Source organism: Xyrauchen texanus, chromosome 11 (assembly GCF_025860055.1).
Source record: "Xyrauchen texanus isolate HMW12.3.18 chromosome 11, RBS_HiC_50CHRs, whole genome shotgun sequence".
Lineage (NCBI taxonomy): Eukaryota > Metazoa > Chordata > Actinopteri > Cypriniformes > Catostomidae > Xyrauchen > Xyrauchen texanus.
The window spans coordinates 1,625,660-1,651,051 of record NC_068286.1 but is presented as its reverse complement, the minus strand read 5'-3'; the positions used below and the strand labels follow the sequence as shown (position 1 = coordinate 1,651,051).

General features: G+C 40.1%; 1 pseudogene; it reads left to right on the top strand.

Annotated features, from left to right (window-relative positions):
- Positions 1-5,994: 5,994 nt before the first annotated feature.
- On the top strand, positions 5,995-24,806 carry LOC127651257 (deoxynucleoside triphosphate triphosphohydrolase SAMHD1-like; annotated as a pseudogene).
- The last annotated feature ends 586 nt before the right edge of the window (positions 24,807-25,392 follow it).

Genomic DNA, 25,392 nt, shown 5'->3' with positions numbered 1-25,392 from the left:
CTTGTCTAATGATAAAAAAGCAAATATCAATATTACTAATATCATATACTGTCTGCAGATATGCAGATATCTCGTTTAAACAGATGTAATAAACCTCACACAGCTTCAGCAGATCCAGCATCCTCATTTATTTACCACTAAAGCACATATTCTCCACTTAACAGCTCGCTGTAACTTTTCTAATGATAAAAAGGCAAATATCAATAAAATATATAAACAGAAATCAAAAAGAAACGGCTATTTACTATTTAAAATACAACATACATTTTTTTATTATTTTGTACAAAGTGAAAGTTTTGTGCGAAATTGAGTAAATATAGTGCTAAATAAAAGTTTTTTTTTTAATAGATTTTTTGCAATTTGATATTTATGTTATTTACTATATTAAACTGTGTTATATATATAATCACTGCACACCCATAGGACGCAACACCCTCCCCACTCCCCTAACCCACTAACCCCCTAGTTGTTTTTAATTAGACTATTATTGATTTTTTTAATTTATTTTAGTAGACGAACTGATATTTAATACCCCTATATACAGTACAAAACATTAATTGAGTTAACGATTTCTTGGATGTATATTTAGTTAAAACACTATTTTAGAACTGAATAAACCAACATTGGTATGTTTGATAGTTTAATCTAAATAATTAAATAGTTAATATAATCTGAAAGGACTGTCACCCGTTTATTTATTTGTTGTGAAATATTCAGAGATCAAAGATTTAAATTAATGCTTCGAGATCTTTACATAATCCCCAAATCATTTCCCCATGAGAGTGAGTACACGATCCCCTGGAGTTCTCCCCATAAATTATCTGTCATGCCGTCACATCCGCATCTAACTAACAGCTGGGGTAAACAGATTCTGTTCACACCGGACGATCAAATGATGCGTTTCGTGACAAACTCAAAACGGTTTATCAGTTTAAACACATTTTACTGTTTTAAATGATAATTTAAAACACACACTTCCTGAGAGAAAATGCTGATTTGTGAAATTAACAGAGTGTTTACACAACACCCCCGGAGGGGTTTCTTGTCATCAATCTAACCCCCAATGTCATTTTGACGATCTCGTTTTTTCATTATTTAAAGTGAACATCTGAATGAGTTTGCTTCAGTCACTGTTTAGAAACACATTTTAGCCTCTGGTAAAAACAATGAATACACTCCCCATAGACAACAATTGATCTAATTTTGCTTTCCATATATTTAACGAATGCAAGTCTTTCTGCCTTGTGATTTAACTCATTCACGATTCCTAAGAGAAGGTGACATTTTGAAAGCCATGAATAAATATATATATATATATATATATATATATATATATATATATATATATATATAAACTGCCTGTAATGGTTTTTAAGCTATGAACAGGTGACGGCTTCTGTTTAAATAATTACTTTAAAAGACACACGTTTTCTCTGCAAAGTATTTCACAGAAATAATTTTCCCATGGGAAAACTGACATCCTCCGGATCGACTGAAATATTGTGTTTCATAATAATAAACCTATTTGTTAAAGACTGTATCGTGTCGTGAAAAGCTCTCACGAGCTCACCACGAGATGAAGCGCTAAATATCCTGTATCCCGTATCTAACAGTGATCAGACGCCGTCTTGTTTAAATAATTACTTTAAAAAACACACATGAAAATACACGACTCCCAACGGGTCATCACATTACGCGTCGTGACACATGTTTTATCAGTTTAAACACATTTTACTGTTTTAAATTATTATTTAAAACACACACATTCTTCCTAAGCGAAAATGCTGATGTGAAATTAACAGAGTGTTTACGCTCCACCCACTGGAGGGGCTTGTGATCATTTCTAAACCCAATATCATTTTGGACGCGTCGTGAAAGGACTGAACAGATACTATGTAAGTTTCTTTGTGTGAAAGGTATATTTTATAATGCATACTAAATCGTTTAAAATTTAAGAAATTTTGTTAGAGGTACAGCCACTTCATACTACTTCCTGTACAGAACCGCTGACCAAACAATTCATATCACATCCTGTACATCTGCCGGAGGTAGGGTAGGGAGGGGAGGAGACCGGAAGCAAAGGTCAAAGGTAGGGATGCACCGAAATAAAAATTCTGGGCCGAAACCGAAACTTACTTTTTTTTTGGTACCTATTTTTTTTTTTTTGGTGTGTGTGTATAATTGTATTAATATTATACTTTTTCATAAATTTCATGAATTTAATGAATCTGAATTGAAAAACTACAAACCAATAAAATAAATCACACTTTTATTGAAAGTAACTCACCAAAATTGGACAAAAATATATTAAAACTATATTCAATATTATTCGTCATTCAATTCTGTAAAAATCAAATTTTAAAGATTTTATTAACAATTATCCAAATAATGTAAAGTTTTAGAAAACTATTATATGCAAAACAACAGTCAAGTAATGAACTTAGCTAGCATCTTTCAAAAAGTTTAAATATGCAACAGTAATTTTAATTAAAACAACAGGCAGAACACAGAATGGCAGAGGGCCTCTATTCCACTGATCTATATATAACTATAATATATAATTATATATATAGATCAGTGCTCTATTCTGTTTATGTAAACGTATGTACACTTTAAGTGAACATTATTGTGCAAAACAGCAGTAATTGAACTAAATCCAACCTCAACTGTAAACGACAGATGTATCCTCAAGTGAAGAACAAGTGTAATGTAATTGCTATACACATCATATTGGACCGCTTTCTATTTAAGTACAAGTGACAGGATTCTCTTCAAGAACAAAAGTTGCTAAACGTTCTGACAGTCTCTCCTGTCAGAAAGCTCATCAAGAACATGAGATGCTGCACTGAACAGTCTCTCACTCTCTGTGCTGGTGCTTGAGCAGATAAATACCTGCGCGCAATCCGCGCAAGCAAAGGAAAGCGGTCTTTGTTTATGCGACCATAGTCAAGGGGATTGTCGCTTCTGGCGTAGTTCAGATAAATACGTCTCAAGTTGTGGTGTAGCTGCGCTAGTTGTGGCAGTGCTGTGGATCGGGGCACTTTCCTGTAGAATCTCTTGCTGTATTCTGTGTATATATCTCTTGAAATTTCTGATGAACAAACACTGCAGATCGCAAATTTGATGTCCTTATCGGAAACTTTGAAGAATTTCCACACCGCTGACATGATCGGCCTTTGTTTGGTAGCGCCGTGATACTGAGGGGCAGGGCGAGGAGGTATATATTTTCGGCTCATATTTTCGGCCTTTTTTCTCTTTCGGCCAAAAAACGAAAGTGCCATTTTCGGCCGAAAATTTTCGGCAGCCGAAATTTCAGTGCATCCCTAGTCAAAGGTGCACCAATTATGTCATCAATCATAATCCATCAATCATTTTGTCACAAGGTACATAATACTTACTACTGAAGATCTTTCTGCATTAGATGATCATGAGGAAAAGATCCAGTTCAGGACTAACACACAAAACAGCAAACCTTAAATATTCACCAGAAACCCTTTGAAAATGAAATACATAGTTCATGTTGTGTGAATGCACAAAAGAAGAATGACAAACATTCACTGGTTTATGTGTATCAGGTCTCATTAAAAACTGATTTGACTTCCTGCAGAACACTGAGAGTTCAGACTTTTGACAAGATTAAGTTGAGGCTCAGCAGCAGCTACTTTGCTTGCCGCAATCTTTTGCTTGTTGTGAGCATTCGAAAGTTCCCGACTCTGCAAACCCGGTTCTCGGTACCTTCAGAAATTCTGGTATCGTAAATAATTTTTTTTTTTGAGTACCGACCGGAGTACCAGTATTTTTGACAACACTAATGTGACAATTTTTTTTCAAATTAGAATTTCAAAGATTACAAGTAAACACGCTATTAAGACATTCGATGGCTACTAACATGGACAAGTTCTTGAAAAGGAAAAATATTGACAATGGTTAGCATATTTATTTACTTGTAAAAAGAAACAACTGCGTTACGCAAAAGGATGTTGAATATTTGAAGGGGTACGTCGCTGTAAAAAGTCTGGGAACCAGTGATCTAAAGCATTCTCGATGTCTTGTAATATCACCTGATTGAGTGACTGGTAAAACTGAATAAATTGGCGACACCTTTGTGTGCAAGACCATTTTATATTTGCAGATTGTGCCAATAAATCCAACGGGCTTGGTCAAAGCTTGCAGTCAGAATAACACATTTAATGTTACAATGACATGTTTGGCACAACTTTTAAAAAGCTAGCTCAATCCTGACGTGCCATCAGTTAGGAGTGGGCATGTCTGATTTGATGGCACAAACTGTAAAAGACACTCACCCCAGTACACAAACAAACAGACAAACAGTAACAATGATGACATAACACCGGTCTTTAATTCTGTAGACTAATAGGATCTTCACCTACAGGTATCTAAATAAAAATAATTGTAATGTACATATATTTGCCTGTCGTGTGCTCCCCTCTAATAAAGGCAGTTTTGCAAAGCGGTGTTTAGTGTTGTTTTGGCAGCATATGCTGCATAATATATTTAGTCTGAAGTTCTCCATCACTCATTTCTACTCCTCAGTTTCAGTCCCTCTGACAGCAACATTTATTCAAACCTCTAATGTCAGCGATTATGCCCATCAGTCGTGTCTTCGTGACACACCCTCATATTTGAATTACACTTCCTGGTAATCTGATCCAGTCGGTCCAGTCTCTAGATCTATAAAAGCAGTTCAACAGATTCATTGTTATCATTATTGTTGGCAACCTCACTTGAAAAAAGATCCTGAAAACCTACAGGAAATACTTGTTTGAAAAAGTGAAGGTAAGAGAATAATGTATTTAAACAAGCCTTAAACAAATCTTGTGCTTGTGAGAATTACTTGCTGTTGTGACTTGAGAATATAGTACTTCTGTCAACTACACCTATCGGTTCATCTAATAATATAATTCATGACTGTACATGCCAAATATCTAGTTGAATCAAACATGTCTCGTTAGTTCTTGGTGACAGGCTACAAGATTTATAAAACAAGAGACGGATCAAAGACGACCAGTTCAACCGATGTTAGAACTGTGGCACTAAAAGAAGAAAAGAAGAAGTGTCTTTCCTAATGTAATGAATTAAGCTTTGAATATGACATCATGTCACTGTTAGAGAGCTCAAGAACTGAGATTTGCATCTCAATATGAATTGAACACCGGGGATATGCCGTGAGCTTTGAGACTGGACAAGCATCAAAGGTTTGTAATACACATTATTACAATGCTCCCTGTAAAATGCGACTCTGATTGGTCAATCGCGCCATCTAGCGGTCTGATATTTCTGAAACAACCGCACATCCTTGGATTGCGAGTCAACCTTCCTACTTCTCTTATCACCTACTTACCTACTTCTCGAAAATTAATTGGTAATTACATTTTCAACTCAAATCAATGTTGTGTGTTCATTTATGAATTCAATATTATTTATTCAAGTCAGATGGTAATTTAGCAAAAAACAAACACCAGTCTGTGAAAAGGAGGCGAGCCCGGCACTGTCCTCCTCGTCACACTCCTCCCTCCTTTGCCTCAGGCCGGGGAACCCCCAGCATGAGGTTACCCCCCCTTCAGGGGCTACCCATTTGGCACTTTTCCCCACCTCTCTAGGGCTGGGGAAAGAAAAAAAAAAGAGAGAGAGAAAGGGCAAAGCGGAGATGAAATAATCACCATCAACCTTGACAGACAAGGTTTAAGTATGTAGAGGCCAAAGTATAATTCATAGTAATGTGAATAAGAATTAATGTTAAACAGGTAAATAATTTCATTTATAAGTTCATGTAATGGTTAAAAATGTTAAATAATACTTAAAAGGTTAAAAGCATACTATAATTCATGTGCTTGTAGATTTGGTAAAAACAGTGTACTGCCTCTTTAAGGCCAGGCCAACTCCGACTACATTACCTTGATTCTTATTATGTGACTCAGATATTGAGAGCTGTGGAAGCGAACGGTTTTCTTACCTGCTAACTGTTAACTTATAGCTATTTCTATTAAGAATCTTTTATTTTATTAGCAATCAAAGTAATTGTATTATTCAGCTCACATTTTCTTTTGTAAATTGGAAACCAAGGAATAAAAACATCTAGATTTTCATCTTTTATTTCAACAACGTTTCTGAAGTGGATTTATTGAACTGTGTAGCTGAGCTTACAATGGACACTGCAAATGGAACTAATTGCTTGGAATAATGTTAGATAGTTATTAGTGTAAGCCATTGCACTTCTCAATATTTCAAACCTTTACAAAGTAATTTATATTAAGAATTTATGTTGACTCAATATTTGAAAATATGTATTTACAGAAAGTCACTCAGTTTGACTGACTGTATCAAATCCTGTCTGAAGGTCCAGAAGAACCACCTGATGTCCAATCATCAGTCATTAACATCCTTATCTAGTCTGGTGAATAAAGTAAACAAGAGTTTGTGGAGTAATGCATGAACTTTACAAAGGGAAACATGAAGGTAAGATCAACCCTTAACATCTGATTTCCATTCGGAGCAAAAGCTCAATATTTACATGCACACGTGTTGTAATAATGTGAAAAACATAAACAAATACTGCAGCTATTGCAATTTAAATGCAGTTCATTATTCAAATGGTCTAATGAAGATCAAGATTAAGTAGTTAAAACACTACTATTAAACAACTGTTCCTATGAAAGATATTCAAAATAAGGAATTGTAAAAACACAGAAATCATTTACAGTACATAAGAGGTTATTTGTAGTTGTTTGCAAAGTACTAAATATGTGCATAAATCTGGGTTGTTTCATGTGTAAATTCACTGAATATTGAGCAAAAACAGAACAATAAAAATTAATCAAGCACATAACTCTTATACACCCATTGACTGTACAGTTTATGTATTTGATCAATGCAGCACATCTTCATTTTATATTTATACTCATAAATCATCAATCTACATAATTCATATAATTTGTCCTCTAGTTTTAGAAAATTAATCTCCCGTTATTTGACCAAATTTAAAGCTGGTTGTAAATTAAACTCAATTATGATTTTAAAAATCAAAGAATTGTCTTTTATATCCTGCAGATTTTCAATGACCCCATTCATGGTTCAATTGAGCTTCATCCTCTGCTGGTGAAGATTATTGATACTCCTCAATTTCAGAGACTCCGTCATATTAAACAACTGGGAGCAGTATACTGGGTCTATCCTGGAGCATCACATAATCGCTTTGAACACTCCATTGGGTAAGTGGTGGACCGATATTTCGCAGAGGCTGATACATTTTCCCATTTGGCCGATTTGTTTCTTGATGGCTCTGAGAATCGGCTGTTTGCATGTGAAGCGACTGAGACGTGTAAACGACCAGTCACGGTTTGTTTTATTGTTACGTGTCATCGTGTTACTACAATAAAAGACCGGTGTGCAACACGGTCTCATTTTAATGTTCCGCATATCAGACAGACGCGTTTGAGCTCATAATGTTAACGTGCTCGTCTGTTTCATCCTCCCACTCTCTCCTCAACAGTTCCCTGTAACTTTTAACTGTCTTGTCTAATGATAAAAAAGCAAATATCAATATTACTAATATCATATACTGTCTGCAAATATGCAGATATCTCGTTTAAACAGATGTAATAAACCTCACACAGCTTCAGCATCCTCATTTATTTACCACTAAAGCACATATTCTCCACTTAACAGCTCGCTGTAACTTTTCTAATGATAAAAAGGCAAATATCAATAAAATATATAAACAGAAATAAAAAAAAGAAATGGCTATTTACTATTTAAAATACAACATACATTTTTTTATTATTTTTTACAAAGTGAAAGTTTTGTGCTGAGTAAATATAGTGCTAAATAAAAGTTTCAATTTTTTTTATATACATATATTTTTTGCAATTTGATATTTATGTTATTTACTATACTAAACAGTGTTATATATTGGCATTGCTTCTGCCGTCCTGCTCTCTGGATATCGGCCATTAAAAAACCCATATCGGTCGATCACTAGTAAGTGGTTTACAATTATTTGACGGTCATGTACGGTTCTGTTTAAAAATGTGTACAGTAGTGCCTTTCCCAAGCTTTGGGTCGCTTTATGTACGGAAAGATGTGAAACAGTCACCTGAAAAATCAAAACAGAACGTTTTAATTTAAAATAACGAAAAAGCTAAAATTGCCCATGAAAAGGTCTGTTCACAGAATAGAGTGAAATACTAAACGAAAAAAGAAACTAAAGAGCATTCTGTTCAAATATACAGTTGCTTAAAATATACTACACATTTAACAATAATCGTTTAACTCCAGTTTAATTACCACTGATCAATCAAGTAAATCATTTCAAGTCGAGGCCTAAATGTGATTTAAAGAGGTGTTGTTTGTGTGTTTGAAAGGGTGGCGTATTTAGCAGGATGTCTGTTAAGAAGTCTACAAGAGAAGCAGCCAGACCTCAATATTACTCCTCAAGACAATCTGTGTGTCCAAATTGCTGGTTTGTGCCATGATTTAGGTGTGTTCATTGATCATATATGTGCATTATATTGTATGATGTCTATTTGAGGCACAAGAACTTCTGTCTGAATTAAAATATCTTTTAAAAAGAAGATTTTTTTCTTCAATAAATAAATGGGTGTAATTGAGTGTGTACTCAAGCAAACATTGAGGTTGTTTCATAGTTTACAAAGTTCAGTTGTTTATTTGTTTTTTCTCTTGAAGGTCATGGTCCATTCTCTCATTTGTTTGATATCCTGTTTATCCCTGAAGTCCGGATGTCAGGTGAGTCACATTGCTCATTACATTTGTTTAAATAAAAAACCCAAGAACAAAGATTCAGCACGCCATGCAAATATCGCCCTCTTGAGGTCATTTTAGAAATTACATTTCTATTTATTTTCTATTAACTGACCGATGTATCTGGTTTAAAGTACAATAATTTACAGAATTACACTTGATTATTATTATTTTTAATAACATTATTAATTGCTTGAGATTAAGTCCAGTGAAGCGGTCAGTAATGTGTGTTTGTGACTTCAGTTCAAATGTATAATTGAGTCAGTAGTTTTACAATCATTTATAAATCTGGTCTTATTCACTAATTCAGGTTTCTCTTTGTTAGGTACCCAGTGGAAGGTAAGCATGAACCCTCTCCCGTACAAACATACTTGATTAAAATATTACTTTTGAAGGGTTTCCTGTCAAAGTCCTCGAGACACAACAATGTGACATACAAACAACAGTCAAATTTAAAGCAGAAAAATACTAATAAATACCTAAATATTAAATCTAACCAATATTAAAGCATAAGCCAGCAAAAGGTTTGTGTTGAAGTAACTTAAGTAAAACCAACCAGAAACAATGACATGCGAGCGACCGCTGTGGCCTAGTATCCATGACACAGATTAATGTTAATATGTTGTTTTCAAACCTTTACTTGAACTCGATGTTCTGATCGTCTCCTCTCATTCTTCACTGAATCAGTCCAGCGATGACAGACATCACAATCTTTTCTTTCTGAGCACGAAAGTATTTTAAAGAGTGTTTTTGGTGGCATTTGAACAAGAAGTCTCTTTTTCCTCTGACATTAAATCTGCGATTTCCCCGGAGATTGTGAACGCTAAGAATCAAGTTTGCTACTGAACGTGTTGCCGCTAAAAAAATCAGCCAATCAACACGTAGAGTGACGGAGCACAAGCGTCTCTGATTGGATGATTCATTGCGCTCGTTTTACCAGCGGGTCTGAGTGACGTACAGCGTGAAAAACACTTTGAGTCAGAACAAGTCAAGAATAATGAGATTAATAATGAAAGTTTCATTAGGCCTAGTCTTAGTTCTGTTGAGGTCATAAAGACCAAAAAGAACATCCTTCCAAAACAACTTGAAATCTTTCTCAATTTTTTCTGCAATAAAATTACAAATATCAGACCAGAAACTTTGGACAAAAGGGCAGTGCTAAAACAAATGGGTAACTGTTTCAATACTCATAGAGCAGAAAGTGCACATTACATCAATGTCTTTTTTTACATTTTTTAACAATATGATCATTAGACGGGTAAAACTTATGAATTATTTTAAACGATATTTCTCTAATTTTGTTGGTCAGCAAATATCGGTTGGGTAAGAGCCAGACCTTCTTCCAGTCAATGTTTTTCACAAATTTATTCCAGTATTGAACCACATATGGGACTGTGATAATATCTGTTTTGAACAGGGATCTAATTAGTTTATTGTTCTTACCATTGTTACAAGAAAAACAAATCTTACCAACTGAAGTGTTAGTCAGCGATAACAAAGTTATTTGTTGTGTGTCCAATCTTGGTTGAGCTCTAACATGCAAACACCAGAAGAAATTGCTCCAAAGACTTTGGCATAATCTCCAGGAGACACAGGAATTTTGTATTCTTCTAGAAACTCATTATAAGAGTAAAGACAACCATCCCTGTTAAATAATTGGTCAACAAAAATAATGTTATTATTAAACCAGTAATCAATAAATAAAGATTTGTGTTTAAACAATATCTTGGCAAAATTCTACATTCATAAATGCAAGTTTGCGCATTCCAAAACATCTTTTATTGCTTTAAACAATGAGGTCAAGCAATATGTCAACACGCTTAAGTATTCTCTTAATCAAAAGTCAACAAAAACTGTGAATGTGTGTAAACAATTTGATATCTTTTTGTAAATCCGTACTTCCCCTGGCAAAATGTGATGATGTGAGTCTTTTGTTTATGTTTTGTTTATATTAAAACACCCGCAATGTTGGAAACGGCACAATGTATTATTTTTATAATGGAGATGAATGTTTCTGTAAACTGTGCAATTGTTGAATAAAAAAAATAAAAAAAAGAGAAAAAAAAAATTAAATAAAAAAAACAACAAGTCAAGAATTACGTGTTTCTACCTGAATGTGTCGCCAAAGCAAGTGAATGAACTTCCTGCTGCACGACATTAAAGATGACGAGTTTGAAGAGAAACGATCGGTTAGGCAGAATACAACGGGCCAGGGGCGTAGAATTTGGTAGGGACGCTAGGGACGTGTCCCTACCAATATCCAATGACCACTGATTTGCCCCAGCAATAATTTCGATAACAAAATTAAATATATTTATATATAAAATCAATTTTATATAAAAATTAAATATATTTATATATAAAACCAATTTTATATAAAAAATAAATTATATGTATATATAAAACCACTCGAGAGTTCTGTGAAAAAGGCGCAATTCCTGGTACACGTGGTTCTCTATTATAAGTCCCGCCTCGCGAACCGACATCGCTAATCCGATTGGCTTTCCTTTTTCTTTCTAACTTGTGAAAGGCTGTAGCTTAATTTGGTTGTGAGAAGCGCCAAAGATCCTCCGAAACCTAGAAGCGGTAAGTGGGAGAAATCAACAGCTCTGTGAACAAAAATCACGGGACAAATCGGCGTCACATATTGATTATGGGACAGTGCAGTTTTTTTCAATGTATGACAATCACGGGATAAATAGCAAACCTAAACTGTGTGTGTGTGTGTGTGTGTGTGTGTGTGTGTGTGTGTGTGCGTGCGTGCGTGCGAGCGTGTGTGATGGGCACTTAAAATGAAAGATCATGACAACAGGCTATTTCATATGTGCTTGCTATTTAAAAAGGTGTATAAATCTGACAAATCATGTTTCTATTTAAGTCCAGTGTTTTGCACAAGTTTCTGTAAGGGTTGTGTTTTGGGGTGGGGCTTGGTCTAGGTCGTTTAAAATATGAATCATTAACTTGATAAAAAAAAAAAAAGTGGAAGTCTGCAATGTCCTGAGCTTAAAAATATAGTGAAACAAACATGTGTTTGTCAATTAGGCTAATTTTTTGATGTGCTGAGTCAGGATGGCTGCTAAAAAAAGAAAAGTAGACATTAGGAGCTACTTTAAAACAAACACAAGTAAGTCATTTAAAATATTTTCTCAATTGCTAAAGTGTAGAGTCATCAACAATTGTAAAAATAATAATTAGCCATAAATGTTTTCCCTCACTGTTAATTCCCTCAATGTGTTATTTTGCCAGCTGAGGTGACCGAAACAGTCCTGCTAGGTAGTAGCTCAGGAAGAGAGGCAGGGTCACAGGTGAGGTCAAGCTATGACATGATGTTGACATGTTAGTAGTGAGATTCATTATTGTTACAACTGTTAGGCAGATGATCTGCTATAGTTCTTCAATGTGTGTTTGAAATGAGAGCTTTGATTAGGCACAAGTTGTTGTCTCATTTTTCATATGCATACATTGTTTCATTCTATCAGGTGACCGAAACAGTCCTGCAAGGTAGTAGCTCAGGAAGAGAGGCAGGGTCACAGGTGAGGCCTAGGCTGGTAACTGTAACGTTTGAATAACGAGGCTGACGAGGAGATGCGGATCCAAACGCAGTTTGAGTTTATTTGATCACAAAACACTAAATGAACAAAAGAACAACCCACGATGGGGAAAAGAAACATAAACTAGTTAAGGTAACCACGGTAGAGACAAACAGGGAACAAGGGAGAGACGCACACATCAGGCTAACATCAAACAACGATCGACAAAGACTGAACAAAGACACGGGGTATAAATACACAAACATGGGAAAAGGGGCCAATGAAAGAACAGAACTCAAACAAGATAACAAGGTGATTAACAGAAACCAAAGGCAAATTAACAAGGGCAACAGAGGGACAAGACAGGGTAACCATTACATAGCCCCCCCCTTAAGGATCGGATACCAGACGATCCTTAATAACACACAAAAACCCACAGAGAACAAAATGATGGCACCGGGGGCAGACAGGCAGACCAGGGGGGGCACAAGAACAAGGAGGCAGTCCAAGGGGCACAGAGGGCAGGCAGGAAGTCCGGGGGGGGCCACGAGGGGAAATGAGACAGTCCACGGGGGCACAAAGGGAGATGCGACAGTCCACGGGGGGCACAAAGGGAGATGAGACAGTCCACGGGGGCACAAGGGACAACCAGGCAGTCCATGGGGGCACAAAGGGACAGGTTTAGGAGGCCGGGGTGGTATCGACCGGGCGGGGACAGGTTTCAGTGGTCTGGGAGCTGGCCACCGGGCTAGGGAAGGTGCAGGAGGCCTGGGAGCTGGCCACAGGGCAAGGACAGGTTTGGGGGACCAGGGAGGAGGCCAATGGACAGGGACTGGGTCAGGAGGCCTGGGGGAAGGCCTCAGGACGGGAACATGGTCAGGAGGCCTGGGTGGAGGCCACCGGACAGGGACTGGGTCAGGGGGCCTGGGAAGAGGCCACGGGACTGGGACTGGGTCAGGAGGTCTGGGAAGAGGCCACAGGACAGAGGCTGGCAGAGCCGTGTGAGGCGGAGCCAAGGAGGACTTCGGAGGCGGAGCCGTAGAAGACTTGGGAGGCGGCACCAAAGGAGGCTTAGGCAGGGCCATGGCAGACTCAGGTGGTAAGGCCTTGGGCAGGTCAGGAGGCGGAACAGTGTTGGGCGGAGCCAAGGGAGGCGATGGTGTAGAAGGCTCAGAAGGCGGAGCCAATGGAGGTGGAGCCGAAGGTGGCGAGGGCGAAGAAGGCTCTGAAGACGGAGCCAATGGAGGCTTCGGAGGCGGAGCCGGGAGAGGCTCGGGAGGCTCCGGAGGAGGAATTGAAGGAGGTTCAGGAGGCGGAGCCGAAGGAGGCGAGGGCGATGAAGGCTCTGAAGACGGAGCCAATGGAGGCTTCGGAGGCGGAGCCGGGAGAGGCTCGGGAGGCTCAGGAGGTGGAGCTGAAAGAGGCTCAGGAGGCGGAGCCGAGGTAGGCGGCACCGTGGGAGGCTCTAGGAGCGGAGACCAGGAAGACTCTGGAGTCTCTGGGGTAGAGACGTAGGAGGCTCTGAGGGTGGAGCCCAAAGGCTTGAGTGGCTTGAGAGGCGGTGCCGGAGGAGGCTCGGGAGGCGGAGCCATAGGAGGCTCTGAGGGCGGAGCCGCCGAAGGCTTGAGTGGCTCGAGCGGCGGAGCCGTAGGGAGGCTCGGGTGGCGGAGCCATAGGAGACTCGGGAGGCTCTGAGGGCGGGGCCGTCGAAGGCTTGAGTGGCTCGAGAGGTAGAGCCGTAGGAGGCTCAAGAGGCTCTGGGGGCGGAGCCGTCAAAGGCTTGAGTGGATCGAGAGGCGGAGCAATCGGAGGCTCTGGAGGCGGAGCCGTAGGAGGCTCTGGGGGCGGAGCCGTAGGAGGCTCAAGAGGCTCTGGGGCGGAGCCGTAGGAGACTCGGGGGGCGGAGCCCTGGAAGGCTCAAGAGGCGCAGCCCTGGAAGGCTCGAGAGGTTCAGGAGGCGGAGCCCTGGAAGGCTCAAGAGGTTCGAGAGGCGGAGCCCTGGGAGGCTCGAGAGGCTTGAGGGGCGGAGCCCTGGCAGGCTCGAGAGGCTTGAGGGGCGGAGCCCTGGCAGGCTCGAGAGGCTTGAGGGGCGGAGCCCTGGAAGGCTTGAGAGGCGGAGTTCTGGGAAGCTCAGGGGGCGGAGCTCTGGAAAGCTTGGGAGGCTTGAGAGACGGAGTCCTGGAAGACTCGAGAGACTTGAGGGACGGAGCCCTGGAAGGCTTGAGAGGCGGAGTTCTGGGGAGCTCAGGGGGCGGAGCTCTGGAAAGCTTGGGAGGCTTGAGAGACGGAGTCCTGGAAGACTCGAGAGACTTGAGGGGCGGAGCCCTGGAAGGCTCGAGGGGCTTGAGGGGCGGAGCCCTGGTAGGCTCAAGAGGGTTGAGAGGCGGAGCCCTGGTAGGCTTGAGAGGCGGAGCTCTGGGAAGCTCGGAGGGCGGAGCTCTGGAAAGCTCGGGAGGCTTGAGAGACGGAACCCTGGAAGACTCGAGAGACTTGAGAGGCGGAGCCCTAGGAGGCTCGAGAGGCTTGAGGGGCGGACCCCTGGTAGGCTCGAGAGGCTTGAGAGGCGGAGCCCTGGAAGGCTCGAGAGGCTTGAGAGGCGGAGCTCTGTAAAGTTCGGGAGGCGGAGCTCTGTAAAGCTCGGGAGGCGGAGCTCTGGAAAGCTCGGGAAACTCGGAAGGCGGAGCTCTGGAAAGCTCGGAAACTCGGAAGGCGGAGCTCTGGAAAGCTCGGAAACTCGGAAGGCGGAGCTCTGGAAAGCTCGGGAAACTCGGATGGCGGAGCTCTGGAAAGCTCAGGAAACTCGGATGGCGGAGCTCTGGAAAGCTCGGGAAACTCGGATGGCTGAGCTCTGGAAAGCTCGGGAAACTCGGATGGCTGAGCTCTGGAAAGCTCGGGAGGAGGAGCCCTGGAAGACTCGAGAGGTGCTGGCTCTAGGATGGGCATGACCACTGGCGCTGGCTCTTGGACGGACCTGGCTACTGGCACTGGCTCTTGGACGGTCATGGCTACTGGCGCTGGCTCTTGGACGGTCACGGCTACTGGCGCTGGCTCTTGGACGGTCGAGGCTACAGGCGCTGGCTCTTGGACGGTCGAGGCTACAGGCGCTGGCTCAGGGACGGTCGAGGCTACAGGCGCTGGCTCAGGGACGGTCGAGGCTACAGGCGCTGGCTCAGGGACAGTCGAGGCTACAGGCGCTGGCTCAGGGACGGTCGAGGCTACAGGCGCTGGCTCAGGGACATTTGAGGCTACAGGCACTGGCTCATTGACGTTTGAGGCTAACGGCACTGGCTCATTGACGCTTGAGGCTATCGGCACTGGCTCACTGACGTCTGAGGCTACAGGCACTGGCTCGGGGACAGTCGAGGGCTCAGGCTCGCTCACAGTGACATGCGAGGGCTCTAGCTCGCTCACCGTGGCTGACGAGGGCTCAGGCTTGCTGACGGTAGAGGCCGTAGGCGCTGGTTCGCTTACTGTAACATGCGTGGCCGCTGGCTCGCTCACTGTGACATGCGTGGCCGCTGGCTCGCTCACTGTGACATGCGTGGCCGCTGGCTCGCTCACTGTGACATGCGTGGCCGCTGGCTCGCAGACCGGGGCAGGCGTGGGCTCTGGCTCGCAGACCGGGGCCGGCGTGGGCCGGGAGGCGGAAGCTTGTCTTCTCCTCCTCCTCCGGGCAGACGAAGAGGACCGCGCTGGCTCGTTGACAGGCGTGAAAGGACGAACCACGGGCGAATGGAGGGTCAATTCTGCGGGAGGCGCTACGGGGTTCTCCTCGATGATGTCCACTGTTAAATGAGAACCGCAGGTCTGTAGGGTCTCCTCAACGAACGCGCGGAGCGTCCAGTCGCTCGTTGCCGGTGGCAGCCGCTCCTTCAGCCCGTCACTCAGGTTGCCTCGGAAGAAGACCACAAGGGAGAAATTAGGGAAGTCTGAAACGTTTGCCAGAACCAGAAAGTCGTGGATGTGGTCTTCTATAGGTCGGTCCCCTTGCTTCAGGCTGAGCAGTTCGTAGTTCGCCCGAAAAACTGCTGGATCCATTGTGTGTTCGATCGTTCTGTAACGTTTGAATAACGAGGCTGACGAGGAGATGCGGATCCAAACGCAGTTTGAGTTTATTTGATCACAAAACACTAAATGAACAAAAGAACAACCCACGATGGGGAAAAGAAACATAAACTAGTTAAGGTAACCACGGTAGAGACAAACAGGGAACAAGGGAGAGACGCACACATCAGGCTAACATCAAACAACGATCGACAAAGACTGAACAAAGACACGGGGTATAAATACACAAACATGGGAAAAGGGGCCAATGAAAGAACAGAACTCAAACAAGATAACAAGGTGATTAACAGAAATCAAAGGCAAATTAACAAGGGCAACAGAGGGACAAGACAGGGTAACCGTTACAGTAACAATGTAATCATAAGAGTAAATGTAGATATTTGTTTTGTATTACATTGAGGTTGCACTGGTATATTAAGAGGTTTATTAATCACTCATCATACATGGTTTTAATAATATGGGCATAAAGTGGTTACTAGCTGTATCAGTGTGTAGATGTATTTTTCAAATGTGGTAGTTGATACAGAGTGGTTAATTGTGTACTGTGGTGTATTTTTAAGGATGCTGGTCCATCTGTAGACAGCAATAAACAGAGTAGCTGTGAAAGTGATGACATCAAAGAACAGAGAGACAACAATGAAGAACAGTGTAGAACTGGAGATATTCTGGACTTTGACATCAAGCCAAACCAACCTCACCCCAAGAACATTGCAGTTCAAAAGCTGTCAAATAGGGTCCTCCATTTTCAGGAAAATTGGTACAAGCCGTATCCATGGCTTCACTATAGCCCCACTGTGAAGGGAATTCTCTGTTTTTACTGTGTGAAAACATACACAATAAATAAAAATACACTGTCCAAAAAAGCAGACCCTGCGTTTTCCTCAAAGGGATTTAGTAACTGGAAGAATGCTCTTGTTAGCTTTGAACGCCACCAGAATAGTAAATCCCACCATCATGCAGTCACAGTTAGTGCTCAAGAAGCAAACCCAGTAGATGCACAACTCTCAAGTGCCTGGGCAAAGCAACAAGATAATGCTAGGCACTGCCTGCAAAATATTGTAAGTTCAGCTAGGCAGGGTCTGGCACTGCGGGGCCATGAGACCCAAGTTGGGAATCTATTTCAGCTTTTGAAATTTAAAGCCAAAGATGATGCTAGTCTCTCTAGTTGGCTATCCCGTTGTCATGACTATACCTCTCCTCCAGTGCAAAATGAGATTTTGCAATTGTTAGGAAACTGGATTGTCAGACGTATTGCAGTCTCTATCCAGTCTCTACCAGTTTTGCAATACTCACTCATTATAGATGGCACTCAAGATGTATCAGGATAGAGCAAGAATCTATCTGTTTTAGATATGTGGACCATGACCTGATACCACAAGAGGTTTTTGTTGGTTTATATGAAGTTCCAGGGACTACTGGAGTGGAAATTGCTAGGGTGGCTGCGGATGTCCTCTTGAGGCTAAATATTCCTATGAGTTGTCTAAGGGGTCAGACATATGATGGTGCTGCCAATATGTCAGGAAGACATTCAGGAGCACAAGCAGAACTTAAAAGACAGCAGCCATTGGCTTTGCATGTACATTGTGGGTCACATTGTCTTAACTTGATCACACAGTCTGCTTGCCTAGCCAGTCCAGTGATACGTGATGTCTTGCAGTGGGTCCATGAGCTAGGGACATTAAGCCACCAGTCTGGGAAATTTAAGGCCTTATTTTCAGCAGTAGCAGCAGGTTCAGAAAGACAGTCGATATCACTCAGACCACTGTGCCCAACCAGGTGGACAGTGCGAGGAAAAGCTATCAGAGCAGTGCTGTCTCAGTATGAGAGTGTTTTATCTAGCTTGGAGGAGATGGCATCAAATGGATCTAACACGGGTGTGAGGGCAAATGGACTACGAGAGAGATTTGAAAAGGGAAAACTGTGCTTGGACTTTTTTGGCATTAGAAGGGATTGATGAGTTAGAGTGTCTGAACAAGTCCCTGCAAAAACGGACAGAAACAATTGCAGGAATGAGAAGGTCAATAGAGTGTGTCAGATCTACTCTAAAAGGCAAAAGAAATGAGGACAGCTTTCAGGAGGTTTTTCAGAAAGCAGTGGCAATGGTTGACTCCCTTGGGATTGAGTCTATTCAGATTCCTCACCAAAGACAGCCACCAAAACGTTACACTGGTGGGGCGAGCCAGCACACCCCCAAGTCAGCTGAGGAGCATTATAGAACAGAGTTCTATAAAATGATAGATTGTATTGATGCTCAGCTTCAGGACAGGTTCTTCAACCAACCAGATCTAGATGTCTTGCAGAAGCTAGAGGAAACACTACTGACTGGAAAGGTAAATGACATTGTTGATCAGTATCCAGAACTGAACAGGGATAATCTAACAGTCCAGTTAGCCATGTTTTGGACTAATAATACTTTCAAATCAAGTACTGAAGTGGCTAATATCATGAGAGGAATGGCTATTGAAGTGAGAGGCTTGTTTGATCAAGTTGAAACACTTGTTAGGCTGCTTTTAGTCATCCCTGTCTCATCAGCTGAGGCTGAAAGAAGTTTCAGTGCTCTTAGGAGACTGAAAACATAGCTCAGATCAACAATGGCACAAGTGAGACTTAACAGTATTGCTGTGTGCCATGTCCACCAGGACAAACTGGACAAAGTTGATGTCAAACAAATATGCCAACAGTTCATTTCTGTTAATGACAGACGTAGGTATGTGTTTGGCTTCTTCAAATAGTAAAGAAGACAGTAGACACAAAGTTAAGTCTCTGTCAAACTGCCTCCTTGTCATTATTTGTTGCCTGTAACATTACAGAATTCATTATTGCATTACACTATGAGCGGATTTTTTGTTTTTGTTTTTTGTTGTAAGTTTATTTCGAATTTATGTAAAAAGAACATCCGAAAAGAAAATGAAAATCAAAAAGACAAATCAAAGTGATAAGAATAACACAACAAATTAATTAACAATAGTTACAGCCATAGACTTTTTAACTCCTGTCATTGTCCATTACATATTTGAAAAGGAGTGGGAAGAAGAAAAAAAACATAAAAAAATTTAAAGTTTAAAGTTAATAAGTCTGTTAAACTGCCTCCTTGTCATTATTTGTTAAACCTGTAACATTGACCTTAATGTGTTAATTAATGAATTCTGCAATGTAAAATAATAACCTTAATACATTGTCCCATTCATTTCATTTCCTGAATCGAATCCTCCGGGGATGTCCCCACCAATCTCAAAATCAAACCTACGCCTCTGCAACGGGCTAAAGACACACCTTTACAAAAATCACTTTTTCTGCTCATAAAGTTTGCATCAAGCAAGTGTCAAGATTAATAATAAAAAGATGGCGAGGAAGTCTTTTATATGGGTTATATTGTTATAATGCAGATACAGGGACAATAGTTATAGAGAACATTTGTCCACTTATGCAAACACTTTTGAGACAACAAGATGATTTTTTTCTTATAACAAATGAATATAATGTTTAGAAATGTTTTTCGATCCTTTGCTGTTAATTTCAATCACATTTGGCATTTTATAACATCTCATGAATTATATAAACAAGCGAATCTCTGTTGTGAGTGAATCAGACAATGTGAGCCGACTTTGATCATTCTTCATAACTTCAGAAAAACATCGTGTTTTATAGGAACTTTAACCCCAAATACTATCCTTTCACTTATTGGACATTCATTAAAAATAAAAGAGAACTTTTGATTTAATAAACGTTTACAGAACTGAAATTTGCATATTTGTATTTTGTCTTCAAATAAATGTGATAATTACAGACATAAATGTGCATTATTTTAAAAACTGCTAAATATTAGATCATCAAATTACTAAAATAATAGAAACTTTAGACATTGATCTCACGGCAAACAGGTGTATAGAAAAGTGGCAGTTTTTGTTGATATTTGGTGTTTTGGGAGAAAATCACATCAAAAGTGTTTTTTACCCCAAAGAACATTTTCCCTTCTGTCAGTCACTCGATGTTGTGTCGATGTAGTGACACTAGGGGTCGCTCTTGGAGCCCAAACAAAAGGCCAATGAGAATTAGATATATAATATAATATAATATAATATAATATAGGCAGCTTTAGTGAAATAGTCCATGTCTTTATCCCTTCTGTTAGTTGAGATGAACTCTGAACATGCACCTTTCATCTGAAGTTGTACAGCGGCTCTTGTAACACACCAGAAGGAATATGGGGCTGTGCAGACGAGCACAAGGGAAGAAAATCAGCAGACAAAAAACATATAGTGCACAATAGGTGCAAATGTTTTGCTCTGAAGGTCACATTATAGCAAGAGTGGGATTTCATAAAGACCTTTTTCATAAACTTGCATTTGTGATTGCATCAAAAATCGAACCATTAATTATTTCCAAAGTTATCCCACATGAAACATCAAAATTCCTGTTTGCTTTTGGATACAAAACTCCTTAGTCTATACATTATCTTTAAATTGATGGCTGTATAACCCGTTATACAGTACATGATTTATAATATGTGTGATCTGTAAAGCATCTGTGAACATATGTGTGTTACTTTAAGCACGAGATGGCGTCGATTCAGATGTTTCAGCACATGGTTGATCAGAATGGACTGAAAGAGGTGATGGGAAACTATGGATTGAATCCAGATGAGGATCTTCCCTTTATTGAGGAATTAATTCAGGGTGTGGATAGTTCAGCTGGAGAGGTACACAGTTCTGGGACCGTCCATTGCAACCAATTTCCACCAGATTGTGCAGTTTAAAATGAGTTGTTGAAAGTTGTTTCTACATTATTTTCCAGTGGTCAGCAAGAGGCAGACCTGAACATAAATCCTTCTTGTATGAGATTGTGGCAAATAAACGGAACGGCATTGATGTTGACAAATGGGACTATTTTGCCCGGTAATCGTGATATTTGATAGATTTTATAATAATTATGAATTATTATAAACTGTATACATACAACTTGTGTTACACTTGCCAGAATACGAGGATTGAAGATAAATGAGTAAATTAGTTGTTTTTCCATCTCCTTATTTTATAGAGACTGTCATCACCTTGGCATCGGCAACAGCTTTGACCATCAACGCCTGTTGAAATTTGCACGAGTGTGTGAAGTGGAAACAGGAGAGAAGAAATCTCATTCTATCTGCTTCAGGGACAAGGTACTTTACATGAAACATTTCATCTTTTTTGCTCATTACAGGACTCAGAGGGAATCTGCAGACATGATTTTCATTGAAATCTGTAGAATTATGTGGAATGGATTTAAACATGAGAAAATGTCTTAAAATGTGCCGTACTAGACTCTTATTGGAAGCTGAAAGCAGAATCGAATTAGCTAAAATGTTGAATTCATTAGTCTGTGTTCAACCATTTTTTGTCAAAACAGATCATACTTGAGATGTTTTGATTATTATTTTGATTATTATTAAATAAATGTTGCGAACGTGTTTCTAGGATGTTCTTTATCTATTACAGCAGATTTCCCTTGTCAGAAATAATGAAAAACATGTTGAGCTGTGAATTCAGCATGACTGCCCAAGCACCAAAAACATGTTATGAAATACGATTCTTATTCACATCCAAATCTAAAACGTCCAAAACAACTGAACCGCTCATCATCTACAGTAATATCTCAAGATCTGAAATCCTTTCTCTCTGTGGCAACATGCAAAATACAGTATATCTTATCATTTCTGACCATCATGAAGAACTGATAGAAGCTATTAATAAATGAACTGATTGTTTTTATGTGCTTGTGATTTTAGAAGGTTTACAGTTTCTTAAACATTAGCTGTAGATCATTAATATTAAACCTCATTTCAGTTTGTTCTGTCTTTCTCTAACAGGAGGCAGATAATGTTTACGACATGTTTCGCACTAGATACACTTTGCATCGCCAGGCGTACCAGCACAAGACTATCAGCATTATTGAAATCATGTGAGTTATGTTTACAGTATGTGTGATGTGTCATTGTTCTGACGAGACTGTTCCTGGAGATATAGTGAAGCACTTTTCATTTGTCACAATACTGTAAGTCATGAAATAAATATTTGTGTATAATTCTGCTTTAAAAGTTAACGTGCTGGTTCCTCTTTGCATTTTAGGATCAAAGAATCTTTTCTACAAGCCAATGAACACCTCCACATCTCAGCAGCCATAGAAAACATGGTGGAATACACTAAACTCACAGGTCAGCGGAAATATTTACATTTAACTCTTAATAATGCTCGAGAACACAAATGCAAGGTCATCATGGTTCATTAGAGGACTTATATCAGGTTTTAATTAAAAAGAAAATACATGTAAATCTAATTAGACTCTCATATTTCTATTAGATCACTTATTTGAGAAGATCTTGTACTCCACTGACGACAACCTGAAAGATGCTCGAATGATTCTTGAGGACATTGTCAATAGACGCCTGCCAAAGATTGTTGGAGAAGCCAGACTGACAGAAGCTGAACATAAAGACATCTCAAAGGTTGGACTGAGACATTCTGACATTGTATCATTAAAACAGATATCTGTCTTTCAGATGGATCAATGAACACATTTATAGTTGTATTGAAATGTTGTTTGGCAGATACTTTCTTATTAAAGCAAAGTGATATTGTGGCAACCCCACCAGTAATGTTCAATAGTTTGTACAAAAAGACACATTTGAAAAATAAGATATCTTTCAGCCTCACATCATCAGTTTTTACTTGTATCTAAAACTGATTATAGACTGACTTCTGACTCTCAAATCCTCCAGAAAACACTGAAGGATAATTGGATGACTGCTGTGGAGAAATGGTCTAAAAATACACTGGATTTCATGGTTGCTGTATGTTATTTAAAACATTTGTTTCCAGCTTGATCTTAACATTTTAGCTTTGCTGGTTGAGTTGCGATAGCATTTGAAATCTCTGCTTATCCAGGTCGTCAATATGGATCATGGCATGAAGGGTAAAATCCCATTGACAACGTCTATTTCTACAGCAAGAGGGATCCGACCAAAGCCTTCAAGATTAGGAAATATCAGGTATCCATGGCAAACAATTCAGATTAAATAAATTATAAGTACTGTACACATAAATATGTCTCTAGAAAAGGACGCCTCTTGTCCATATAAACATGCAAATAGTCCATATCGGGCCATATTGTCAGACACCTCTTGTACTGACAGGTGTCCAGTTTCCTGCCGGTGAAGTTTTATGAAAAGCTTGTGAGAGTGTACTATCGAGGTACAGAGAAACGGGAACTAGAAGAAGCTCAGCAGTGCTTTGAGAATTGGTGCAAAGACAATTTTGGAATTCTGCCTGAAGAGGGAAAATGTTCTCAGGCTACATACCAAAGCAAGGATTAACAACTGAGGTATCACCTACTCTTCAAATAAAGAAAAATACATTTACATATAGTATGTTTAAGTGTATTTAGCGAAGTGTACAAATTCAGTTTTTAATCATCTTCCAGACAATAACCCCGTAAGAGCATTCCAGATCCAGATCAGCAACATTTTGACAGAGATGCTGAAGAAATGAAAGAGATCATGGAAGAACAATCAAAGGGCGTCTTCAGCTGGCAGGGCATTTGAATCTCATGTGGACTAAAACAAAAGAAGTTATGCAAGTTTACATTGTAACTGTATTTATTCTGTGATGGATTTCAGCTGTAGTCACTGCAGTGATAAATATGCCAATGAAGTCTTTTATTCTTGCATTTTAGTGTTCTTATAATAATAATACATACAGCAAAAATCAACAGAAACAAATTGTTATTCTATGCAGGAATGTCCTGTGACTCCTGACTTCGAGAAAATTGTATTTGCAATGTACTGTTATACAATTTGCAATCACAGCTTTTCTCAGTTGCTAACACACTAAAATGTAAATCTGGCCCAAATTCCCAAACCATTACGTCCATTCTCAAAAGACTAAAGCAGAGATGGCAGTTCAAAAGGATTTATTTACAAAAAATGAGAGTCAAGGAAAAGCGCTTCCAGTGCTGGCTGTAGATGGCAGATCGAACGAGCCTCTAAGGGCTATTGAAGAGTGTGTTAGTAAGAAGAGTGTGTGCATTGTTGTAGTCTGCAGCAATCTGAAGAGAGTCTGTTAAAGCTGGTGTGGTACAAAGCAAAGCCCAGACGATTCTCCCAAGACACTGGGAAATACAGAGGAATCCTCCTCTTCATGAAATGGGCATTGAACTAGTGTGAGCGACAGCAAGCGGGAAGGTAACCGCACCTCTACAGACAGGCAACCATCAGAGACACGAGCATGCTCCAACTACACAAGAGAGCACAGTTAACGTTAAAGTGAACAATACACTGGCAAAGAAAGAGGGACACTCAAGGAATAAGTAGGGAGTGCAATCAGAGTGAAGCAGGTGGAAACGGGCGAGTAATTCATGGCTGTGAAACGTTGATCACATGTGCCGGCTTCACCTGTGAGACACAAGGGAGAGAAAACAAACAATGATATGAGCGGCACAAATGCTGGAACCGTGACAGCATTTGATTCTGTTAAAAATATGGAAAACTGAATAAAATTGGAGGAGGTGCCCAGAAACAGGGTTGAAACCCAATAGACTAAAACTAACTTCATAAGTACATAACTGTATTTACAGTATTAGGCTTATTCGTTCTCTGCATTGTACTCTGCACAAAGACAATAAAGTTTAAGCTACTGTAATCGAATTGTGAGAACACATCTTTAAACGCATACCTCAGGTCTTTAGTGACCCAGGAACACATTCTACCCCCATACCTCATGCACTTGGAGTTGTTCCCACACCTCTTTAGGATTCCTCAATCTCTCTTTTATATACAGTGTAAAAAATAAAATGAATAAGAAATGATCATGGTTAAGAACCAAATGTGTATAGGGTCATTAGAGACCCAAGGTAAGGAGGAGTGCATGTTGTTTGACAGCGCTTCACTTTTTCCACATTTTGTGAAGTTACAGTCTTATTCCTTATTCGATTAAATTCATTATTTTCATCAAAATTCTACAAACAATACCCCATAATGACAACGTGA